This window comes from Schistocerca serialis, chromosome 3 (genome assembly GCF_023864345.2).
Source record: "Schistocerca serialis cubense isolate TAMUIC-IGC-003099 chromosome 3, iqSchSeri2.2, whole genome shotgun sequence".
Lineage (NCBI taxonomy): Eukaryota > Metazoa > Arthropoda > Insecta > Orthoptera > Acrididae > Schistocerca > Schistocerca serialis.
In genome coordinates, this window is record NC_064640.1 from 418,879,624 (window position 1) to 418,899,317 (window position 19,694).

At 42.6% G+C, this 19,694-nt stretch overlaps 1 protein-coding gene across 4 annotated transcripts in view; it reads right to left on the reverse strand.

Annotated features, from left to right (window-relative positions):
- The window catches only part of LOC126470295 (elongation of very long chain fatty acids protein AAEL008004), a 338,249-nt gene extending 320,978 nt beyond the window's left edge, over nucleotides 1-17,271 (reverse strand). For all 4 annotated transcript variants that reach the window (XM_050098057.1, XM_050098051.1, XM_050098052.1 and 1 more), the window contains exon 1: nucleotides 17,224-17,271. The gene's annotated coding sequence lies outside the window, so the exon portion shown is untranslated. The remainder of the gene's footprint in view (nucleotides 1-17,223) is intronic.
- Nucleotides 17,272-19,694: the final 2,423 nt, after the last annotated feature.

A 19,694-nucleotide genomic window follows, 5' to 3' on the forward strand; every position in this document is an offset into this window, starting at 1 on the left:
AACATAAACATTTTTGTCTTCAATGTCGTCCTAACGTTCTAAAAGGCGAAAATCGTTTTTAAGTGACGAAAAGAAGAAAGCATCAAATACAAAAGTCGTAGATGTCAATTAATTAAACTTTTTATGTATTTAATACTTTCACGTGGAGAGTAAATTAAAAGTTACTTAGTAAAAAAATCACTTTTAAGATACAATTTCTTCTACTAATGAATATGCTTTAAACAATTATATTATTATCATACGAAAGCAGTAAATAAATAAATGTCGTGTGACTAGGGTCTACAGATGGAGGTAGTATTGCATACGCAACGTATAAAAAGGCATTGCATTGGCGGAGCAGTCATTTGTACTCAGACAATTAATGTCAAAAGGTTTCCATCGTGATTGTGGCCGCACGACGGGGACTTAACAGACTTTCAACACGGAATGGCAGTTGGAATTAGACGCATCGGACATTCCATTTCGGAAATCGTTAGGGAATTCAATATTCCGAGGTCCACAGAGTCAAGGAGTGTGTCGAGAACACCAAATTTCAGGCATTACCTCTCACCGCTGACATGACATTAGCCAACGGCCTTCCTTAACGACAGAGAGCAGCGGCGTTTGCGTAGACTTGCCAGTGTTAATAGACAAGCAACAATGTGTGAAATAACCGCAGAAATCAATGTGGCATGTTCGACGAAAGTATTCGTTAGGACAGTGCGGCGAAATTTGGCGTTAATGAACTATGGCTGCAGACGACCAACGCGAGTGCCTTCGCTAACAGCACGGCGTCGCCTGCAGTGCGTCTCTTGTGCCTGTGACCATATCGACTGGACCCTAGACGACTGGAAAACCGCGGCCCCGTCAGATAAGTCCCGATTTCAGTTGGTAGGGCATGAGTGTGAAGCAGACCCACGAAGCCACAGGCGCCGTGAAAGCTGGCAGGGTTCCGTAACGATGTGGGCTGTGTTTACATGGGTTGGCCTGGGTCCTCTGGTCCAACTGAACCAATCATTGACTGTGAATGGTTATGTTCGGCTACTTGGACACCACGTGCAGCCATTCATGGACTTCATGTTCCCAAATAGCGATGGGATTATTATGGATGACAGTGCGCCATGTCACCGGACCACAGTCGTTGCAATTGGTTTGAAGAACATTCTGGACAGATCGAGCGAATGATCTGGCCATCCGGATCACCCGACATGAATTCCAAATGGTTTAAATGGCTCTGAGCACTATGGGACTCAACATCTTAGGTCATAAGTCCCCTAGAACTTAGAACTACTTAAACCTAACTAACCTAAGGACATCACACACACCCACGCCCGAGGCAGGATTCGAACCTGCGACCGTAGCAGTCCCGCGGTTCCGGACTGCAGCGCCAGAACCGCACGGCCACCGCGGCCGGCGACATGAATTCCATCGATCATTTATGGGGCATAATATGGGGATCAGTTATTGCTCAAGCTCCTGCACCGACAACCCTTTCGCAATTACGGAAGACTATAGCCGCGTCATGGCTCAGTATTTCTGCAGCGGACTTCCAACGACTTGTTGAGTCCACGCCATGTCCTGTTGCTGCACTACTCTGGTGAAAAGGAGGTTCGCCACGATGTTAGGAGGTATCCCATGACTTTTGTCACCTCAGTGTATTACGCAACATACATACTCAAAAAATTGTTCAAATGGCTCTGAACACTATGGGACTTAACATTTAAGGTCATCAGTCCCCTAGAACTTAGAACTACATAAACCTAACTAACCTAAGGACATCACACACATCCATGCCCGAGGCAGGATTCGAACCTGTGACCGTAACGGTCGCGCGGTTCCAGACTGAAGCGCCCAGAACCGCTCGGCCATTCCGGCCGGCCAACATACATACTCAATATGACTAGAAATATACTTATCTGATAAAGTGTCTTTACTTTGATTAAAAGGTTTTTTATATACTTCCATGCAAATATGATATCAGTGGCGGGAAATTTAACTACGTCCATAAGTATTACAACACTGGCACGTATATAAAAAATATGTTTTGCTCTACACTGTTTGACGTATTGGTTGCAACTTGCATGCAAAACTGTAGTTTTTTAAATTAATTTAACAACTAGTTACATATGTATATGTTTTTTAAAGCAAACCCGCAGACTCAGTGAGGGCCTCCAGCGCTCAGGCCCTTTTTTACAAAATCATAGATGCAGAATTAAAAAGTTACGTTTGACTTCTATTTAGTTAGACGCCCGAGCGCGTCCGGTGTACTTTGTCCCGTTTACAACCTCCCAAACTCCCCCCCCCCCCCCCCCCTCGTCACCCGTACACCTCCACGAAACGCCAGCCGTGCCGTGGCAGACCGAGGCCGAACCTCATTTGTTGTGCATTCCGACCTGCCTTGTATACGTCAGTGTAAGGATACATTGTACACTCTAACCAAACATGACTTCAAACAGCTTACCGCTCTGTGACACTAGCAACTTTGAAACTTTCTAGCTGCCTAACTAAAACTGCTTTCGTGCATACTTGGTTGAACTACATCAGCTAGAAACAAATAATGTTCTATTTAAAAAAAATGATAATTCCTTTTGCGTCTCTCTAGAAAGTAGCTACATAAACTATGTTTATAACTCTGCAGAGAGATGAGCGTTTCTTACGTTTATCTATATTTACCTACATGTGTTGTAATACTTATGAACATTCTTTAATTTCCACCAACTGATACCACATTTGAATGGAAATATATGAAAAACCTTTTAATCAAAGTAAGAAAACATTTTTAATTATCAAATAAGTGTATTTCCTTTCACTTCTTATTTGGAAATTTACAGAGAAAAACATCTTATATTAGACAACTTGCATATAGGTATGAGAACTCCCAATGAAAATTTGTTGACATACAACATGAACTTGTAAGGTGTTAAGATATAATGCTAATTCCTCCTGTATTTCAAGAAATTTTTGTCCCCTTTGAATGATGGTGTTGGAGGAAACTCCTTAAAGCTAAACGGACCGCGAAAAGAACGAATAGGTCCGTACTACAGCAAATAAAAGCAGATTGCTCCTGGGAAGGTCTGATACTGGCACAAAATCTGACCTACTTTGGGTATATTATGAGAATACATTATTCGCTGGAAAAAAACATTAATGTTGGGGAAGATCGAAGGCGCTAGGAGAAGAAGGCGCAAAGGATGAGATGGATCGATGGCATCGCAGAAGTAACGGATTCCAAGCTAGAAAGTCTGCTGGAGTAAATGCTGGGCAGAAGGAACTGGCGTACTTTAGTTCATGGAGTCACGGAGAGTCGGAATCGACTTAACTAATGAAGGGAGAGAGAGAGACAGAGAGAGAGAGAGAGAGAGAGAGAGAGAGAGAGGGAGGGAAAGAGAGAGACTGTTATTGTTACTAGTTCGTAGTTTGTTGCATATAGCCCATACTCGAGCCCGTGCGATTCATGTCAGTCATTATTCGAGCAGTGATTGTTGTTTGGAGCTTGTGCCACATAAATGCTATCCTGACACAGACGTAAGTGCAGTTTAGTAAGAGAGTGACTTTACGTAGATTATGTAATGGTAACATCTTGATTTCACGCAAATCAGGTCTGTTAAGATGATACTGGTTCTGCAGATTGACTACGCACGCGCATTTGTCTCGGGGTATTCCGGGGTTAATCTACAGAGGCTGGCTGCCTCCCGACGTCTTTTTCCAAAGACTGATCACATGGCTTATTACTGGCAAAAGCTGTCGTTGGCCGTCGCTTACAAGCTGAAATATCAGTTCGAATAGTGTCATTTTCGCAGCAATGTTGATGTACGTTTATTAGCGAAGGAGACATTAATAGCGAAAATCTCAAAGTATTTGGGGTCGTAGATATTCAGTAGAAAATTCAGGGACTTTCAATAGTGCTAGACACTTGTAATTTGTTCAGTGAATAGATCTTTCTCACAAGTCAAGGTAAAAATTGCACATTGAAGTTCTTATATCCAATTCCCGCTTTTTACTATTGTAATACAGACAATAAATTCGTTAGAGAAGCCTTGGAGTACCTATCAATCGCAGTACAATATGGATACGAAGTTTGATTAGAAGACGCTTATAAAGAGCGACGTCAAAAATTTTCAGGAAATCTAGAAAAATGGAATCGATTTGCGTTTGCGATCTTCTTACGATAAAATTCATTATCTCGTGCGAATAGAGAGCCAGTTGTGTTTCACAAGAACGATGCCTTCATTTAAAAATCCATGTTGTTTATGTGTTAATATAGCTTTTTTGAATTATCTCTCAATGTTTGAATCCTTCTACAAACAGATGATTATTAATGAGATTTATCCGTTGTGTTATGGTTGTTGTCGTTCTGCAGACAGTGGGGAAGACTTTCTGTTTGGTCGTGACGTATGCGACGAGCTATAGTAGGACGAACCTAAGATTTTATCTTCCAAGTTCTGAAATCGGGACGATTCGATTCGGAATGCAGCATCTAGGCATCTAATCCATCCTATGCAAGGTGAACCCGATCTCCACGGACAACATACTGGATCCTGTTCAAAGATGTTAACTAGTATTTTCGTATAGGAGACAAGGTTCATTGAAAAGTAACTGCACTGCGTTCCATTCATTATCCCCATTTATCTATGTATGAGGTTGAGCTAAAAAGTAATGCCTTCGGATTTTTTATGTGAAAACTCTTAAAGCTTTTAAAATAAAACAAACGTTACTAATAATTTACATCATCATTCTTCATGTCTATATGTGAATTTCTCAACACAATCACCCTAGCGGCGAATACATTTCTCCCAATGAGAGACAAGTTTGTTGATACCATTACAGCAGAATATTTGACTTTGTTGACGGAGCCACAACCCCATCTCTGCTTGCACCGCTTCGTCACTATCTAAGTGAAGTCCTCGAAGGCGCTCTTTAGTTTTGGATACAGATGAAAATCTGATGGAGCCAAGTAGCGACTGCCTGGGAGATGATCGATGACTGTGAACTCAAAGGTGTCAGATTGTTTCAGATGTCTTAGTGCTCATGTGTAGTTTGGCATTGTCACGCTGAATGGGAGGGTCTTGCATGTGTAGACGAACTCTTCGAACTCCAATCTCGATTACAGCATACTGTTTGTGACGCATCGACATACTTACGTTAAACACCGCCACGTTGCAAGCTACAACTCGGAGCCCTATAGCGGCAGAGGGCTGCAATATGTAGACATGAAGAATGAAGATGTAGAATGTTAAAAACGTATGTTTTATTTAAAAAGGGTTAAAAGTTTTCACACAAAATATTCAGAAGCATTACTTTTCAGCACGCCCTGGTATATGTATTGCACTGAAAATATTTGCACAACAGTGTAAATTTCGTCGGTATCCGCTGTATGTCTTATTTGAAAGGAAAGTTGTGCAGTTCACTTACAGTACTTGCCGTTGACAGCATTAATACCAGCCTTACTCATTGCCTTCAGTACTTCTTGGTTTTGCCTTGTTTCTTTTTCCGTCAATTTTAGCTGTACATTAACAGTGATACACAGTAGAATGGATAGATTTCATGACGAAAAGTTGGCCGATATGCACTCCGTGGAAGGGTACAGTGAATGAAATGTTTAGTATCCCCGCCAGCAGACAATGAGATGGATGCAGATGAACTGGCGTGGATATCGCACAGGGATAGTACGTAACACCGTCACGGGGGGGCGCACGCGATGTGTGGCATGGGCAGAGACATTGAGTCACGTGTTTGTTTACCTGTCAGTGGCGATAGACCTGACCTGGCAGTTCTTTGGTTGACTTCACCCACCTCAGACCTGGCCTTCGCTTCGCGCTGTATCGGCGTGCTAGCGTCAGTCGTTTGCGGTGGTCGCGTTTCTGTTTATCTTCCTGCTCGTCTCTACACAGCGTTCGGACTCTCTACTCCCCCCGTAGGTTGGCACGCACGTTGTTTCGTTCCCTCTTCCGGGGTTCAACTCACGGGCTTTGTTGTCGATCCACTGTCGTCTCGTGTAGTTAGGTTCGTGCCAACAGTGCCGGTTTGCGGCGTCATCACGTCTTGCACTGATATTAAAGAAAGGAAAATAGTCGCGACGAAGCGGTTCTGATCTGTCCCTTAGCGTGGACAACCACATTACCATCTGTACATTGGCGTCGGTGTTTTGTCGTAAGTTTTGGTGACTACATTCTAGACTCTTTTTCACTGTTGTGATGGCATTGTCGCAGAAACAAATAGACCGTAATTACACTATTATCCTGTAACGAGCCACCGAAGATCACGGGCCCTCTATACCAAAACACTCCGAATTTATCCCTGTACAACCTCGAAAATATTCTCGGAGTTCGGGTGCACCCTGCAGACAGTACATTTAGATAGTTGGCATAATCGTCCTGGGGACGTTGCCCGTCCGAAACGGATGTTTCCCCTCCCAGACGGTGGATGAACATTTGGCGATGAGGAGAAAGGTTGCCTACTATCTCGCAGGAAACCAATGAAATCGTTAAGTAGTAAAAGCCTGCTCGGTCCCATACTGCATCGCCGGACACAGTGGTTCGGTTCTTTCCAGAATGGCAGGTGCATGTTTTGTTTCTGGTCGGCAGCCAGTGTCAGCTGGTACCATGCCTCGCCTCCGAGTTTCCCTCGCCGCAGCTACGGCTCGTGGCTTTCACCGCTGCAAACAGCAATCTCGGCCGCCTGCTACCACCTCGACCTTAACCTCGGCCCACAACGGCGGCCGTGGCAATTACCACCTCCTTAGCACCACTACCCGGAAAATAAACAAAACGACTAGTGATTATTCTCGTCGTTTCTGGTATAAGATCGCCACCGACGACGACAAATACAGATCCAAACTGAGCAGTGTAACTGCTACAGATATTTCTTTCTCGTCTCGTCGCATCACAGTGCGGTATATAGGGTGCTTCATAAATGAAAATATTATTTCATGTGTTATATGAATGAGTGATGTTTGTTCTTTCGGACGTGTCCGGAATAAGACATCACGTGGAATCCACAGCTGTGATACATATTTTGGAAGTTGATGGTGGAGGGTGGAGAAAGTAAAGGAAACGGAGAGAACTAATGGCATCTTCTGCATCGGACAATTCCGAAAGAACATGCGCCACGCATTCATACAATTGATTCGCCTTGATGGGCAGTGAATCGTCAATCTTCAGTGCGGACGCACAATATCGTTCGACCTCCAGCTGGATCGAGCATGGAGGACACGGACGGGAGGGACTGCGGACAGGTGACGCTAGGTGAGAATGTGGGTCGGCCGGGGAGCGGAGCGTGCCGAGGTAGTCGGCGCATTTGCGATGAACACTGTGTCTGGATGGCGCAGTGGTTCACGCAACTGCCTACTAAACAGGAAAGCCTGGGTTCGAGTCCCGGTCTGGCACACATTTCCACTCGTCGCCGCCGATTCCGCATGAAATCTCGATCCAGCTGATATCAGTTCCTTTCCTTCCCTTTCCTTTCTTCCATTTCTTTCTTTCTTTCTTTTGCTACTGCCTCTATCCCGCATTGTGCGCGGGTTTGGCAGGGTTAAGTACGGATTTGGCATGGTTAAGTTTAAGGGGTGGCCGGATGCCCTTCCTACCGCCACCCCGTACCCCCCGGGACGGAATTAGTGTACCCCAGCTGTCTGCGTCTAGTGTAAATCGTGAAATAGTGTGAATGTGTTTCAAATGGCGGCAAGTCGTGTAACTGAGGCGGGCCGTGGGGACCAGCCCGGTATTCACCTAGTAGAACGCGGAAAACCGCCTAAAAACCACATCCAGGCTGGCCGGCACATCGGCCGTCGTCGTTAATACGCCGGGCGGATTCGATACGGGGCCGGCGCGCCTACCCGAGTTCAGGAAGCAGCGCGTTAGCGCTCTCGGCTACCCTGGCGGGTCCTCTCCTTTCTCCCCTCTCAACCTTCAATTTACATAATAGGAAAATATTATTTTATATATCTTCTACAATTCCTGTTATGTAGTAGACAGGACTTAGTAGGTCAAGTTTTGATTAGGAATCCATGTCTGGAAATGTAACGTCTGAATACGAAATACGTTTGAAGATTTGATCACTTTAAAATCTCCCACTTCACGGTACACTCACAGAAAAGAGGGTGCCGTCGTCAGTCTCTGTCGTAATTGACATCACATACCATTTTCATCCTACAAAAACACCGGCTGCGAGAAACTGGTACGTTCGCAACAGAAGGATTGACTGTGGTGCTCCACGGACGTACCACATTCTCGACTGTAAAGGAGACGTTCTCCAACTCTGACGAAAAAAAAAAAAAAAACAAACCGCAGGTTTTGATACGTTGTGCAATAGAGATATACCTATTTTTTACCAATACAGATACTGTTGTCGCATTTTTAAAATTTACAGAAAAGCGTTAAAATTACTTTTTAAAACGTCTAAATTTCAAAGACAACCCCGCGGTCCCCTGCCACCACCCCCCACCCCAGGAATATGTATATTGAAATTTCGTTTTTGCAGTGTGTAAAGGGAGTCAGCCTAAATAAATATTGCTCACCACGTTTTTTCATGCGACACTTGACATCAACGGTAAGCGTCGGTGTGTTTCTCGTTGCAAAAAATGGTTTCTAAAGCGGAATTTTGGGTGTCCACCCGATAGAGCGGTTCCAGATTAGTGTAGTGCGTATAATCGATATGTATTAACAACCGCTCAGTCGCTGCTGGGGCATTGATTATTTTCGGTTTTTTACTGCTCCTATTCATACATAAACGAATATCGCACTAGACTAATATAGTACCGTTCTATCTAGTGGGCAAATAAAATCCAGCTTCAAATATAATTTTGTGTGTAACGGGAGATAAACCGACGCTTTCCGTCGACGCTACGCGCCCATGAAAGAGGTGACAAGCAGTGCTTGTTTCGGGTGATTCCAGTTACACATTGCAAAAACGAATCTGCAAATATCCCCTGAAGCATCAGAAAATGAGCCTGACGACTCTTGGGAGAGACACGCTGTTTCAGGAGGAATGTTCAATATTCATGGATATGACAGGAACGATCATTCGAAGCAAGAACGTCTTATAAACATGTAATCTAAAATGCATTCCTTAAGAGCTATGAGCACTTCGTCTTTGATGGTGTGAAACAAGTCTACTGTAGTGCAATCTATTTGCTTTCTATATTTTGGGAGGAGTTAGTATGGACCAAACCAAGGGCTACGAGCACTTGTTCAGCAGAGTAGATGTTTCACAGCAGCGAAGATGAAAAGTGCTCATAGTTCTTAAGATATGCATTTTAGAGCCCACGTTTAATAGACTCTTTGGTTCGACACCGTTTATATGCTTCTTTCTTAGCACGTATGAAAGACGTTTACCGATCACATTCATGTAATAAGATAACTAGACATTCCCCTAAAATGGGTGTGTGGTGAGGTTTAACACCCAAGTCATTGGCCATTCCTTTTTGTTGAAAAATCATTAGCAGCTAACATCTATCCCGATATGTTAGAACAGTTTTCGGAACCACAGCTGAGCGACTTAGAGCCTGACATCAGTAAGAGAGTGCGGTAAATTGTAACGTGTTACGAATGATAATAGAGACTTGACATTATGTCAAGTGGAAATATATTTGCGGCACTAATTAGTGTTCTAATATTTTTCATGCATTCTATTGTCCCATTTGTCTTTTTAATGATTACTGCTCTCCTTTTAATTTCGTACATCTTCAGGTCCATTGTAGTTGCAGAGCAGCTCGTCAGTTTTATGTGGAGTGCACAGCCTCCATGAGTCACGTCATCGACTTTTGAAGCCTGCGCACTGCAAACAAAAACATTGCCGGATCTCTTTTTAACTACAACGGATCTGAATATGATCGAAATTAGAACGAAACAGGTAATAACTAAAAAGACAACTGAGACAACAAACTAAAGCAAAAATGTTACTGCTATAGTAGTATTGTATTTCTTGTTCAAGAATGCCGTGGGTGAAATTTCAGGGGTACACTTACAACCCTGTCAGTTGTTGCTGTTAACTATGGTACACCCTGTATGTTGTCTCTCTATACTCGGAATGGACGATGGAAAGGGCGAATTTCAGGAAAATGTGTTGTGAATGAGGCTGTTCTAATAGATTTGAGCGTAATACATTCGAAATAATGACACAGGTGACATATACGTCTTGCTTTTTGGCAGTATTTGAGGGTTGGAATTTGACATTAAACTGTTCAGTGACGCGTATTACATACGTTAAAACCGTAATTCTGTCCGCATCTTACAATACAAAGATAGTAACGTAAAAGCAGATTTAATCTTACATGTTTCTGAGACGAAATGGACGTCGTCAAAATCATGATGGATTGTAATTACGTATATCTGCTTACGTGAATTTTGTGGTCTGATGATCATATTGGAAGTCTAGATTGGTAGAACAACAAAGAGATTCACCTATAATCTGACGACGTGTATCCAACATGATCTTCGTAAAATAAGTCACAAAAATAGCGAACTGTCAATCGAAAATACAGGATAAATTTCTTGTTAAGGATCACTTTTACTAACGTGCATTTAAATACACTGTGGGTACCCATAAACAAAGATGTTTCAGTGATACTGATAAAAACTTTCAGGGACAATTTGAAATTGGGAACTATGGTCCAGAAACGAATGAACGTAAATGTAACAACGAAGTGCGAATTTAGCACTAGTTATGTGAGAAAGTTTATAGGAACAGTTACCCAGCCCTGTACCAAACAGAAGGCGCACATCAAATACAGGAATCTAGAAAAATTTTAAGAATAAACACAATACTTTGAGCAGACATCGATTCTAGACCAGACTTCACGCAACTGGAACTCAATCGTTAACAGGCTGTGCAAATTGGAATGTGTGCAACAACTTTAACAGAAATGTAGCATTCCCGTTGAGTACTCTACATCTAAATCCACACTCTACAAACAGATGTGTGAAGTGCATGGCGGGGGATAATTCCCACTGTATCAGTTGCTAGGTTTCTTCCCGTTTACAGCTTAAACTCCTCTTTTCGCCATTCGATCCCCAGGGCAACGAAACATAGGGGGTCGTAGTATATTTCAAGATTCGTCACTTACAGCAGGTTCTAGAATTTTTCTAACTACGTTTTCACGAGATAGTTGCTCATGTCTTCAAGCGTTTTCCAGTTTTTTTCATATTCTCCATGACACTCTCCCACGCTTAAAAAAAAAAAAACCTTGCGACCATCCGTGCTGCCTTTTTATGTATACGTTAAATATACCCTGTTTATTCTACTTGGTACTGGTCCTACACACTTCAGCAATATTCTAGTATGGGTCGCACGAGTGTTCTGTGAGCAATCTTCTTTGTGGACTGATTGTATTTCTCTAGAATTCTACGAATGAATCACTGTATGTCACCTGTTTTACGTACGACTGAGTCTACGTAGCGTTCCATTTCATATCCCTACAGGTTATTACACCCAAGTATTGGTATGATCTGCCCGATTCCAACTGTGACTCCCCAATATTGTAGTAGTAGGCTACTACGGTTTATAGTATTGTGAAGTGTAAAATTTTATATTTCAGAACACTTAATGCAAGCTGCTGTCCTTTGCACCACTTTGAAATGTTATCAAGGTCCTACTGGATATCTGTGTAGCCTTTTTTAGCCATTATTGCATTACAAACAACGACATCGTCTGCGGAAAGTCTGAGGTTTCTACTAATGCAGTGCCTGGAAGAGGACGCTTGACACCGAGAACCGCATAACAGTAAGTTCTGTATCATACGTCATGATGGATACACAGGCGCTTGAGAGCGAAATTTCATCGCTGGCGCCAACGTAATTTCCGTTCGCAGTGGCCACTACTACCAACTGTTACACCTTTTTGATTCCGTTACTTCTCCGAGAAGCAGTTGCTTTGCTGACGAGGGAAATGGTCGTTATTGCCGAAAGCTAGGATGCTGATAGTGTCTTAACGCGACAAGTGCACTGAGAAATGATTATACAACGAATGAGAGCTGAATTTTAAACGAAAAAGAGATTTCAAATTCACTGTCGATGATAAAAGTTAAAGTAGACACATTTTTTAATGATTTTATTTGTCTGCACAACTTACACAAGCCGTTACATTTACAACTGGATCACTAAACAGCTAACACCGGGTACGGTAGTTGCAGGCTATCTAACGGCTCCAGGGGCAAAAAAAATTTGATTTTCAATATTTCATACTGTTGGTGATCAAATTTAAATTTTTAAAATGATGCCATAACTTTATTATTAAGAGCTAAAATATTTATGCTGAAGGGTTAATGCAATAAGGCAAGTATTATAGTTAGAAACTGTGTATGTGCCTCGGGGCGGGGTAACACACGCCGCTCAAATTACCCACACTATAATCATCCAGTATTTAATAATTAGACCACTTAGCGACTTGCGACAAATCTTACACATAATTTTAAACTTTTAAGGAATTTTTCCTCACTGAATTCCCCTCCCCCTGGTCCCAAGAAAATGATGAAAGGAAACAAGTTTATGGCTTACTACATTTTCAGCGTTCATAAAGTAAAACTGCAGCATCACCTGCAAAATCATATCATATTATATTTCTGGATATGTGACGTTTTATATGTAGGAGTTCGATCCCTTAAAGAACCCGGGTAGGGGGAGGGGGCGTGAGAGTTTACTGGTTTGTTCTACACAGCGTCTTCCCAGCTTCTAAACATTCAAGACGAAGTCGCACAAAGTACTATCGTACTCGTTCCAACAACTCATGTGTCGTACGAACAGTGGTCGTGGTTTGCCTACTCTGCAATGTATAGGATTTCATCTAACAAACGATGATTCGTAGATTACCGTATTCCACTGGCAGAGTTATGTCACAGCTGGTTTGACTTCGTAATTTTCCATTGATTTGTTCCCAGACTAGTGTTCTTGATCTCAAACTGATACATCTACTCCACTCTATCATCCGTAGAACGTTTTGTTATCACAGAATCACCCTGTGTATGGAGAACTTTCTGCTTGTTTCTAAGAAAATGACTTTGAGGGAAAACGACATATAAACGGTGTGGGTGGTAAAAGACGTATACCTACTTACAGGCTGGTTGGTTCGCTGGCTGGTTGATTTGGGGGAGGAGACCAAACATCGGTCCTATCGGGTGAGGGAAGGACGGAGAAGGAAGTCGGCCGTGCCCTTTCAAAGGAACCATTGCGGAATTTGCCTGAAGCGATTTAGGGAAATCACGGAAAATCTAAATGAGGATTGCTAGACGCGGGTATGAACCGTCGTCCTCCCGAATGCGAGTCCAGTGTGCTAACCACTGCGCCACCTCGCTCGGTGCACCTTCTTATGGGACTCACGCTATAGTTCATCTTCGTGGACAAACGTAGATAGATCTCCCTTCTAAAATACAGTCCTTTATTGAATCTGGAGAATTCAAGGTACTCCAAGGGAGAATTTAACATACCCCAACAAGGAAAGCATACACTCAACGGGTCACTGATTCTGGTCATCTTTTGCACGAATGTAGTACATAATTACGTGTGATAAATGATGCTATAGTACGACACGGTTCTCCAGCGTTTTCGAGAACAGAAGTTTAATGTTTTAAAAGTTTGTCTAATGACATACTTACGGGCCTGCTGTCGAGAAGCGGTGATAACGGACTACAACAAAGATACCCCTCGTCTGTCAAATATCCACGGTCGTCATGGACACAAGTCTGCAGAAACACTGACGAGTCGGTGTTGGCTACAAAAGTCTGAGCCGTTTGGGGTGATGCAGTCTCAGAAACACTATCAATACCCGAAAGGAAATTTAAACTAAAACTGATACCGAATAGTGTTTGTAATTCCTGCAATTAGGTAGCAGACATTGCCCACTACTTTCTTTGTGACGAATCTACACGCATTTGGAGTTGGACAAGGGACAAGTTGGCACTGATAACAAGGACGACTCCTCAAGAGATTGATATCACGACCCTGCTGCGACGAGGCTGGAAATTCTTGTCTGCTGCTAAGTGCCACAGCTACATTTGGTTGCTCGGACAGTGCATCTACTTCACGCTGAAGACAATACATCATTGTGTACTGGACTACCACCTTCCGCAACACTGGATACTGAAAGGGCAATTTCATAAAAGATATATTGTAACTTTTCAAAACTATCTGTGAATAGCACTAGCAGACGACTGGTCTAAATTACGTATTAAATGTCTGTCTAATTTCCTAACGAATGTCCTGCAACAGCTGAAGACCCGTAAATAAGGAATATATTTTATCTACGTCATGTGTTCTTCCTTTATTTAGATCTTACGTACGGCCCTAAATTACTTTACTTTGGTACTCATGTATGTAATTTATCCTTGCATCCATTTATCCAAGGATGATGGAGAGGACGTCTTGGAAAACATGGCAGTGTGTGCTTTCTTTAATGTTTTTGTTTAAAAAACGGCAAACTCAGCCGAAATAGAAACAACGCGACGAGCTAAAGAGACAGACTAGAAGTCTGCCCTCACTGCGTTCAAATCACGCCATTATCTTTTTTTTCCCCTAAGATTCCACGTAACACTTGTTTCCTTCGGAAAGGAACAATAATAATAGTTATCACTGTGGTACATTAATGGCGAAGTGTAATCGAGGCGTAACAAGGAATCGTGATGAAATAAACATTCATTTATTGGCACATTCATGCGCCTGTCACAAATACAGTGTACGCTATTTAAAGCAGGTACAGCTCCGTATGATTTCACTGTTATACGCGCAAATGTAAATTTTCTCACGATTCCTTATTATAATGTACTCTGTGCATGTGCGTATCGCAGTGAAGTCATACCGGGCAGTAGCAGTGCTGAATAATGTACACTGTATTTGCGATACACGCGTGACTGTATCGGTAAGTAAATGTCCATTTCATCAGCATTCCTTAGTGTTATAATGAAATGTATACTGTATTTTACGATTCCTAATTATGCCTCGCCAAAAGTGTACCACTATGACGATCAGTAATGTGTTTGTTGTTGTTGTTCCTTTCCGAACAAACGTGATTCGATGTTTGGTGGAAGATTAGAAAATATCACGGCACTCGATCGCAGTACAGGCAGACTTACAGTCTGCTGCATTAGCTGGATGGCTGGCGCGGCATTCAACAGGTTCGTAAAACTTTGATCGTCGGTTTCTCGAAAACCCTTCAGAAGTACATCGTACTAGACCAGTATTTGTTACATCTAGGTATGCACTACAACCGAGCACAAGATGAGCAAATTCGGTGAGCCGTTGGATGCACGCTCGCATTGTTAGTAACTATCACAGTTACTAACAATGCGAGCGTGCATCCAACGTGTTCCACGCGATCGTAATGCCGGATAAGGCGAGCGAAATGGTGATGCCCAGACTCTTTCGGAGCAGAGGGGTTTAATCCTCGTCCAGATGTCCAGATTTAGATTTTAGGATATTTGTTGTGAACGCCGTGATGATTCCTTCGACACTGCAACGACTGGTTTCGTACCCACCCGTGTAATCAGTGTCTGGCGACATGGACAACCAAAGGACGTTAAACTTTAAGCTTCCTTGTTCATGTTCATGCAGAACATAGCTTTTGGGAGGGTATTTTCCGATGCTGCAGGACCTGTACTGTGCACGCTGAAGAAATGACGGAGTCGAACGTAACAAGGTTATTTTACTGACGTCTAATTCAGTACTGCTGATTTCTGAAAACTGCAGCATTTCAAACTCATGACATTTGTGAGGGCTCTTTGTTTAACTGAAGTGATAAAACGTAAAGCTGTCCTCAGCTGTAAGGTTGGTTGAACAACACAGTGCTTTACTAGCCGTGGTCCTGTTGGAGGTGGCATGTTGTTGCTGTCCGCAGACCTTTAATCTTTCTTACACAGCCATTTAAAAGGCGAGTAGTCAGTTTTCAAATTAACAAATCACTTCTAGAGGTGGAAGTACCTAAAAATTAGAATGGTAGTCTGACATGGACCCATTCAGCAAAAGCCCTATTACGCCGATAGTCTACTTAGAACTTCGAATATTTGGTACCTGAGGAACTATTCTTCGAAAACAGCTCTGAGGAGAGGATGTGGCAACCTGGACCCCTTCTGATCTGTTAGTGAAGTAAGCAGAAATGACTTATTTTGATCTGTTCGTAACATCAAGCAGCGAAATTGTATTCACTAAGACAGAAATATCATTCCGACGATTTATCCGATTAATAAATAGTGCTACTGTTTCTTCCGAAATAGCAGATCTATCCAGTAGGTTAAAGCACGCTGGCTGTTTGACAGGAGACAAGGCGGCGCGAAGTCACAGCTGTTTGAAAAGACAGTTTTGCGCGCGCGTCTTTTTAGCCAGGAGTGCAAAGCACAGATATCCTTCGGAAAGCAGTCGCTGATTTGATTCAGTTATTTCTCTATAATTGTGCTGAAAAGCAACGACCTTACGACAGCTAAATAATATTGGAAACCGTCAACTTCTCTGGAATTGTTCAATCAGTTACAACTAAAGTTTCTCAGTACAAAATCATAACGTCAGTGGTACAGACACCAACAACGCTATCGCAATTCCGCAGAATCGGTATGGACCAGGAGTCCCACTTTTTCGTCTGATGTCATAGGGTTCACATTACTTTGACAATACGTGAACTGGCATAAAGTTTTGTGTTAAACGTAGATTATATCTACTAAAATATTTGCTTCCATAATGCTCTGCACTGAACTCTAACTTAATGACGAACTGAATAGTATAGTACACTCACTACTCCAAATTACTGGACTCCTGCCGAAGACATTCAGAAAATGTCATTCATGATTCAGGAGCCACTTTAAAGTACAGGTCGAAAGTCGCAGTTTTTCTGGTCTGAACAAACCTAATCCACCGAATTCGCAGATTTTTATTTTCTTTCATTGTTATCTCGGAAAATGAGATATCTCCGATATCAGTGCAAAATTTATTGAGGTATTACACACAGCCGAGGATCGTGAAGGGATCTGTTTCGTGTCAGTTTGCGTAGGGATGCCCTGGAAAATCTGCGACTGCAAGTCCAGCAGCTTTTGGCCACAACTCTTTATCCTGGTTTATGGTATAGTTGGAGAGAAATTCATCCGCCTGCTAGTTACAGCTGCGAAATCCCTGGCTGCACTGGAGAACCACGAACTGTCAAATCACGCAAACACAGCATCTCGGTCGAGACCAAACTGGCTTACTTCCCAGAAAAGCGACGAACTGGAAGAGATGCCGTAACGGAAAGAAGGCACTGGCAGCAGAAGAGAGCGGCGAGCAGACCGCTACGTACCTCGGAGCTGTAGCACCTCACTCGTCAACGTCGGCGTCGCAGGACAGACTGCGCTTCTGAGGGCCGCTCCGCAAGGGTAACTGCGAGCGACGGCCTTGACGCCAGCGCCTCTGCCGGCCGAGAGCCCCACTACGCCACCTGCCCTTCCTCACTGTGGCCTGTGGAGCGCCGGCTCTGCCCAGCCGCCCGTGGAAATCTCCTCGCTCGCCTTGATTAATTAACGTACGATGGCTCTTACCTTTCGTAGATAGATCCCACAGTTATCCGTATACTCTATCCGCCGTAGGAAGAAATATTAGGAAAATCCTCCATTTTTTCCCCTCTGTTCTGCATCTACAAAAATATTACGCAAATCACCATGAAGAGCATAGCAGAGAGTACTTAGAATGGTACCCCATGTTAGGGTTTTTCCCATTCCAGTTGCTCACGGAGCACGGGAAGAATGGCTGTTTATTGCGTCTGTGCTTGACAAACCGGTGTAACCCGCCTTCAAGGGCCCCTATAGGAGGGGAGTGAATAATGGGTCGTATGAATAAAAAAAGAACATTTTTCGGAGAAGATTCTCAGAACAAAAGAACATTCTCTGAGAAGGTTCTCAGTTTCGCATGAAAAAAAAATTCGAAGCATATTCTCCGACAAGGGTGTTCCTTCTCGCTACCTCCCCTCCATCTTCAGAAGGTTCTCAGTTTGTGTCGTCTGCCGTGTCCGGCACAGAACAAACGCGTAATGTTACATTTCATCCAACTCGCTCAAACAGGCAAAGTATCCAGTGTACAAATATGGAACTGGTAGCAGTGTGTTCTGGAAGAGTTGCACTAAGTTTCGATTTTACTTTTATGTGCGGCGACAAATTATAAATACTATTACGAGCAGTTTACGAAAATGTATTTTCTTGCGATGTTACCGACATCTCGACTTGCGGGAAACTTTTCTGTTATTGAAGTTAGGTGACCACATTATCCGAACGAAATCTTAAGATTACATGACCTTTTCATCTACTCCAAACCGGAACTCTGTGAGTTTTCCAGCACAAGCTAATTTTGGTTAAATACTAAGCATATTTGTCCGCTCGCACGTCAAGTGCGTAAGGTGGTTGCTCCTGCCGTTCGTTACGACAAACAGATCGTTAGGTTTGTAATAAATCAGGTATTAATTTTTCTGATCCGCCAACTTATTTCTAAGATAACAAAATATGAGATTTGTGGTGTGAGAAAACACGATGATGAACATCTGAAAATGTCAGTGACACAGTTGTGTAGTGTATACTGTCTCATCGTGCATCAGATTGAAAACTTGGGTCTGCTAAATAGAAACAATTTTTTTTTTAAATTTTCACTTTGTTTGAAAGGTCGCTCCCTCTTTCATGATTTTCGGGAAGAAAGTTAGCCACGCAAAATAATGTTTCTATTGTTAAACCTGTATAAACTTCTATTGTTTCTCTCTTCAGTATTTCTACGGGCTATGTATACTTTTTGCCTTCTAAGTAAGACAAATTCTGCCATTTTTACAAAAAAAAGGTCGGTAAAAATTAAGCTTAACAGAACTTACTCAGCTCGAAGTATGCTACAGAGTTCACTCCAAAAAATGGAGAATGTTCTCCGTTTGTGAGAAGCTCCTCTAGTTTTTCTTCGTACGGAATCGGAGAATGTTCTTTGTTTTGAGCAATTTCCCCACCCTTTTACTCATGCTGAGAACATCCTCGGGTGAAGTGTATTCTAGAACTCGCTTTATTCGTGCTAACCTGAGAATATTCTCTGAAATTTCGAGTATAAAGTATATTCTCCGTTTTATTCACACGACCCAAGGTCTCTAGATTCTTCTCGAATCTTTTTAAGTAGGCTTTCACTGGATAATTTTAAAAATTTCAACGACACTCTCCTGTGGGTCCTGCAAAACCGTGTCCATTGCACACGATCATTGGACCCATTAGTCCTATTTGGTACGGATTCCACATACTTTAGTATGAGACGCACATGAGATTCGTAAGCAGTCTCTTTTGTAGACTGGCCGCATTTTCCCAGCGCCCGGCAAATGATCGGAAGTGCAACCTGCTTTATTTACAACTGAGGTTATGTGATCGACCCATTTCCTACCCCAGAATATATCCAGGTATTTGTACGACTAGACTCATTCCAATTGTCACTCATTTATGTTATGGACATAGGATATTTCTTTCTGCTTTTTGTGAAGTTTATCATGTTACATTCCTGAACATTTAAAACAAGTCGACTACCTTTGCACCACTTTGAAATTTTATCAGGAGCTTGCCGGATATTTGTACAGTTTCAGATTAATTATAGTGAACTGCATCATTTGAAAACAGCCGGACGTCACTACACTGCTCTGGAAAAGTCAAGGACGAGACAGATAAAGTAGCAGAAGATAATAACAACTCGGTGAAAATGAATGAAAGTACAGGAGCATGCTGCCTTAGGTCTCCCAGTCGTGCACAGAAAGTGGGACGTCACATG